Source organism: Protopterus annectens, chromosome 9.part0, assembly GCF_019279795.1.
Source record: "Protopterus annectens isolate FY-2018-M chromosome 9.part0, PAN1.0, whole genome shotgun sequence".
In the NCBI taxonomy this organism is placed as follows: Eukaryota; Metazoa; Chordata; order Ceratodontiformes; family Protopteridae; genus Protopterus; species Protopterus annectens.
Window position 1 is genome coordinate 1,355,575,124 of NC_056743.1, and position 6,000 is coordinate 1,355,581,123.

The window sequence follows — 6,000 nt, forward strand, 5'->3', positions numbered from 1 at the left end:
GCCAGTGATAAGTCGGGGTAGTTCACATCATTAATATTCTTTTTCTGCCTTATAAAAGTGGTATATTTTCGATTATTTTTTGCTTAAACTCTGAGCTTTGGCCAGCTAAGACCTACATGCAAACAACTGGACATATAAGTGAATTTAAGAAAATCTTTATCTGCACTTTTTTTCAAATAATACAGTACTTAAATTGATTTATTTGTGTTGCACTGACTACCATCTAGCTGGAAGTCGGGGCTCTGTTTTATTCAGTTAATGCTTGTTAGAAATCCTGCATAGCCAGTGATAGGTGAGGGTAGTTCACTTCATTCTTATTCGGTTTCTGCCTCATATACGTGTTACATTTTAGATTATTTTCTGCTTAAACTCTGAGCTTTGGCCAGCTAAGACCTACATGCATTCAACTGGACGTATAAGGGAGTTTAAGTAAATCTTTATCTGCACTTTTTTCAAATAATACTGCATTTAAATTGATTTATTTGTGTTGCATTGAATACTATGTAGTTGGAAGTTATGGCTCTGTTTTTTCAGTTAATGCTTATTAGAATGCCTGCATAGCCAGTGATAAGTGGGGCTAGTTCACTTCTTTGTTATTTGGTTTCTGCCTTATATAAGTGGTGCATTTTGGATTATTTTCTGCATAAACTCTGAGCTTTGGCCAGCTAAGACCTACATGCAATCAATTGGATGTATGAGTGAATTTAAATAAATCTTTATCTGCACTTTTTTCAAATAATACAGCATTTAAATTGATTTACTTGTCTTGCATTGAAAACTATCTAGCTGGAGGTTCTGGCTCTGTTTTTTCATTTAATGCTTGTTAAAATTCCTGTATAGCCAATGATAAGTGGGGGTAGATTACTTCATTGTTATTCAGTTTCTGTTTTATATAAGTGCTACATTTAGGGTTACTTTCTGCTTAAACTATGAACTTTGGCCAGCTAAGACCTACATGCAATCAACTGGATGTATAAGTGAATTTAAATAAATCTTTATCTGCACTTTTTTCAAATAATACAGCATTTGAATTGATTAATTTGTGTTGCATTGGATACTATCTAGCTGGAAGTTGTGGTTCTGTTTTTTCAGTTAATGCTTGTTAGAATTCCCGCATTGCCAGTGATAAGTGGAGGTAGTTCATTTCATTGTTATTTGGTTTCTGCCTTATACAAGTGGTAAATTTTAGATTATTTTCTGCTTGAACTCTGAGCTTTGGCCAGTTAAGACGTACATGCAATCAACTGGACATAATAGTGAATTTAAGTAAATATTTATCTGCACTTTTTCAAATATTACAGCATTAAAATTGATTTATTTGTGTTGCAATGAAAACTATCTAGCTGGAAGTTGTGGCTCTGTTTTATCAGTTAATGCTTATGAGAATTCCTGCATAGCCAGTGATAAGTGGGGATAGTTCACTTCATTGTTATTTGGTTTCTGCCTTATATAAGTGGTACATTTTGGATTATTTCCAGCTTGAACTATGAGCTTTGCCCAGTTAAGACGTACATGCAATCAACTGGACGTAATAGTGAATTTAAGTAAATCTTTATCTGCACTTTTTTCAAATAATACAGCATTTAAATTGATTAATATGTGTTGCATTGAATACTATCTAACTGAAAGTTGTGGTTCTGTTTTTTCAGTTAATGCTTGTTAGAATTCCTGCATTGCCAGTGATAAGATAGGGTAGTTCACTTCATTGTTATTCGGCTTCTGCCTTATATAAGTGGTACATTTTGGATTATCTTCTGCTTAAACTCTGAGCTTTGGCCAGCTAAGACCTACATGCAGACAACTGGATGTACAAGTGAATTTAAGTAAATCTTTATCTGCTCTTTTTTCAAATAATACAGCATTTAAATTGATTTATTTGTGTTGCATCTAATACTATCTAGCTGGAAGTTAGCCAGTGATAAGTGGGGTAGTTCACTTCATTGTTATTTGGCTTCTGCCTTATATAAGTGGTACATTTTGGATTATTTTCTGCTTAAACTATGAACTTTGGCCAGCTAAGACCTACATGCAATCAAATTGACGTATAAGTGAATTTAAGTAATTCTTTATCTGTACTTCATTCAAATATTACAATATTTAAATTGATTTATTTGTGTTGCATTGAATACTATCTAGCTGGAAGTTGTGGCTCTGTTTTTTTCAGTTAATGCTTGTTAGAATTCCTGCATACTAGTAATAAGTGGAATGGTTCACTTCACTGTTATTCGTCTTCTGCCTTATATAAGTGGTACATTTTGGGTTATTTTCTACCTAAACTCTGAGATTTGGCCATCTAAGACCTACATGCAATCAATTGGGCATATAAGTGAATTTAAGAAAATCTTTATCTGCATTTTTTTTCAAATAATATAGCGTTTAAATTTATTTATTTGTGTTGCATTAAATACTATCTAGCTGGAAGTTGTGGCTCTGTTTTTTTTTCAGTTAATGCTTGTTAGAATTCATGTATAGCCAGTGGTAAGTGTCGTACTTCACTTCATTGCTATTCAGTTTCTGCCTTATATAAGTGATACATTTTGGATTATTTTCTGCTTAAACTCTGAGCTTTGGCTAGATAAGACCTACCTGCAATCAAATGGATGCATAAGTGAATTTAAGTAAAGCTTTATCTGCACTTTTTTTCAAATAATACAGCATTTAAATTGATTTATTTATGTTGCATTGAATACTATCTAGCTGGAAGTTGTGGCTCAGTTTTTTTAGTTAATGCCTGTTAGAATTCCTGCACAGCCAGTGATAAGTGGGAGTTGTTCACTTCATTGTTATTCATTTTTTGTCTTATATAAGTGGAATATTTTGGATTATTTTCTACTTAAACTCTCAGCTTTGGCCAGCTGAGACCTACATGCAATCAAATGGACGTATAAGTGAATTTAATTAAATCTTTATCTGCACTTTTTTCAAATAATACAGCATTTAAATTGATTTATTTGTGTTGCACTGAATACTATCTAGCTGGAAATTGTGGTTCTGTTTTTACAGTTAATGCTTGTTAGAATTCCTGCATAGCCAGTGATAAGTGGGGGTAGTTCACTTCTTTAATATTTGGTTTCTGCCTTATACAAGTGGTACATTTTGGATTATATTCTGCTTAAACTCTGAGCTTTGGCCAGCTAAGACCCACATGCAGTCAACTGGACATAAAAGTGAATTTAAGTAAATCTTTATCTGCACTTTTTTCAAATAATACAGCATTTAAATTGATTAATATGTGTTGCATTGAATACTATCTAACTGGAAGTGGTGGTTCTGTTTTTTCAGTTAATGCTTGTTAGAATTCCTGCATTGCCAGTGATAAGATGGGGTAGTTCACTTCATTGTTATTTGGCTTCTGCCTTATATAAGTGGTACATTTTGGATTATCTTCTGCTTAAACTCTGAGCTTTGGCCAGCTAAGACCAACATGCAGACAACTGGATGGATAAGTAAATTTAAGTAAATCTTTATCTGCTCTTTTTTCAAATAATACAGCATTTAAATTGATTTATTTGTGTTGCATGTAATACTATCTAGGTGAAAGTTGTGGCGCGTTTTTTTCATTTAATGATTGTTAGAATTCCTGCATAGCCAGTGATAAGTGGGGGTAGTTCACTTCATTGTTATTCGGTTTCTGCCTTATATAAGTGGTACATTTTGGATTCTTTTCTGCTTAAACTTTGAGCTTTGGCCAGCTAAAACATACATGCAATCAAGTGGACATATAAGTGAATTTAAGTAAATCTTTATCTGCATTTTTCCAAATAATATAGCATTTAAATTGATTTATTTGTGATGCATTGAATACTTTCTAGCTAGAAGTTGTGGCTCTGTTTTTTTTTTCTTCAGTTAATGCTTGTTAGAATTCCTGCATAGCCAGTGGTAAGTGGGGTACTTCACTTCATTGTTATTCAGTTTCTGTTTTATATAAGTGCTACATTTAGGGTTACTTTCTGCTTAAACTATGAACTTTGGCCAGCTAAGACCTACATGCAATCAACTGGATGTATAAGTGAATTTAAGTAAATCTTTATCTGCACTTTTTTCAAATAATACAGCATTTGAATTGATTAATTTGTGTTGCATTGGATACTATCTAGCTGGAAGTTGTGGCTCTGTTTTTCAGTTAATGCTTGTTAGAATTCCTGCATAGCCAGTGATAAGTGGGGAGAGTTCACTTAACTGTTATTCGGTTTCTGCCTTATACAAGTGGTACATTTTGGATTATTTTCTGCTTAAAATCTGAGGTTTGGTCAGCTGAGACCTACATGCAATCAAATGGACATATAAGTGAATTTAAGTAAATCTTTCTCTGCTCTTTTTTCAAATAATAGAACATTTAAATTGATTTATTTGTGTTGCATCTAATACTATCTACCTGGAAGTTGTGGGTCGGTTTTTTCATTTAATGCTTGTTAGAATTCCTGCATAGCCAGTGATAAGTGGGGGTAGTTCACTTCATTAATATTCGGTTTCTGCCTTATATAAGTGGTACATTTTGGATTATTTTCTGCTTAAACTCTGAGCTTTGGCCAGCTAAGCCCTACATGCAATCAACTGGATGTCAAACTGAATTCAAATAAATCTTTATCTGCACTTTTTTCAAATAATACAGCATTTAAATTGATTTATTTGTGTTGCATTGAATACTATCTAGCTAGAAGTTGTGGCTCTCTTTTTTCAGTTAATGCTTGTTAGAATTCATGCATAGCCAGTGATAAGCGGGGGCAGTTCACTTCATTGCTATTTGGCTTCTGCTTTATATAAGTGGTACATTTTGAATTATTTTCTGCTTAAACTCTGAGCTTTGGCCAGCTAAGTCCTACATGCAGACAACTGGATGTATAAGTGAATTTTAATAAATCTTTATCTGCACTTTTTTCAAATAATACAACATTTAAATAGATTTATTTGTGTTGAATTGGATACTATCTAGCTGGAAGTTGTGGCTCAGTTTTTTTAGTTAATGCTTGTTAGAATTCCTGCAAGGCTAGTGATAAGTGGGGGTAGTTCACTTAACTGTTATTCGGTTTCTGCCTTATATAAGTGGTACATTTTGGATTATTTTCTGCTTAAACTCTGAAGTTTGGCCAGCAGAGACCTACATGCAATCAAGTGGATGTATAATTGAATATAAGTAAATCTTTATCTGCTCTTTTTTCAAATAATACAGCATTTAAATTGATTTATTTGTGTTGCATTAAATACTATCTAGCTGGAAGTTGTGGCTCAGTTTTTTTTAGTTAATGCTTGTTAGAATTCCTGCATAGCCAGTGATAAGTGGGAGTAGTTCGGTTTATTGTTATTGGTTTTTTGTTTTATATAAGAGGTATATTTTGGATTATTTTCTGCTTAAACTCTGAGCTTTGGCCAGCTAATACCTACATGCAATCAAACTGACGTATAAGTGAATTTAAGTAATTCTTTATCTGCACTTTTTTCAAATAATACAGCATTTAAATTGAATTATTTGTGTTGCGTTGAATACTATCTAGCTGGAAGTTGTGGCTCTGTTTTTTCAGTTAATGCTTGTTAGAATTCCTGCATAGCCATTAATAGGTAGGATGGTTCACTTCACTGTTATTCGGCTTCTGCCTTATATAAGTGGTACATTTTGGATTATTTTCTGCTTAAACTCTGAGGTTTGGCCAGCTAAGACCTACATGCAATCAACTGGACATATAAGTGAATTTAAGTAAATCTTTATCTGCATTTATTTCAAATAATACAGCATTTAATTGATTTATTTATGTTGCATTGAATACTATCTAGCTGGAAGTTGTGGCTCTGGGTTTTTTTTTCTGTTAATGCTTGTTAGAATTCCTGCATAGCCAGTGATAAGTGGAGGTTGTTCACTTCATTAATATTCGGTTTCTGCCTTATATAAGTGGTACATTTTGGATTATTTTATGCTTAAAATCTGTGCTTTGGCCAGTTAAGACCTACATGCAATCAAATGGACGTATAAGTGAATTTAAATAAATCTTTATGTGCACATTTTCA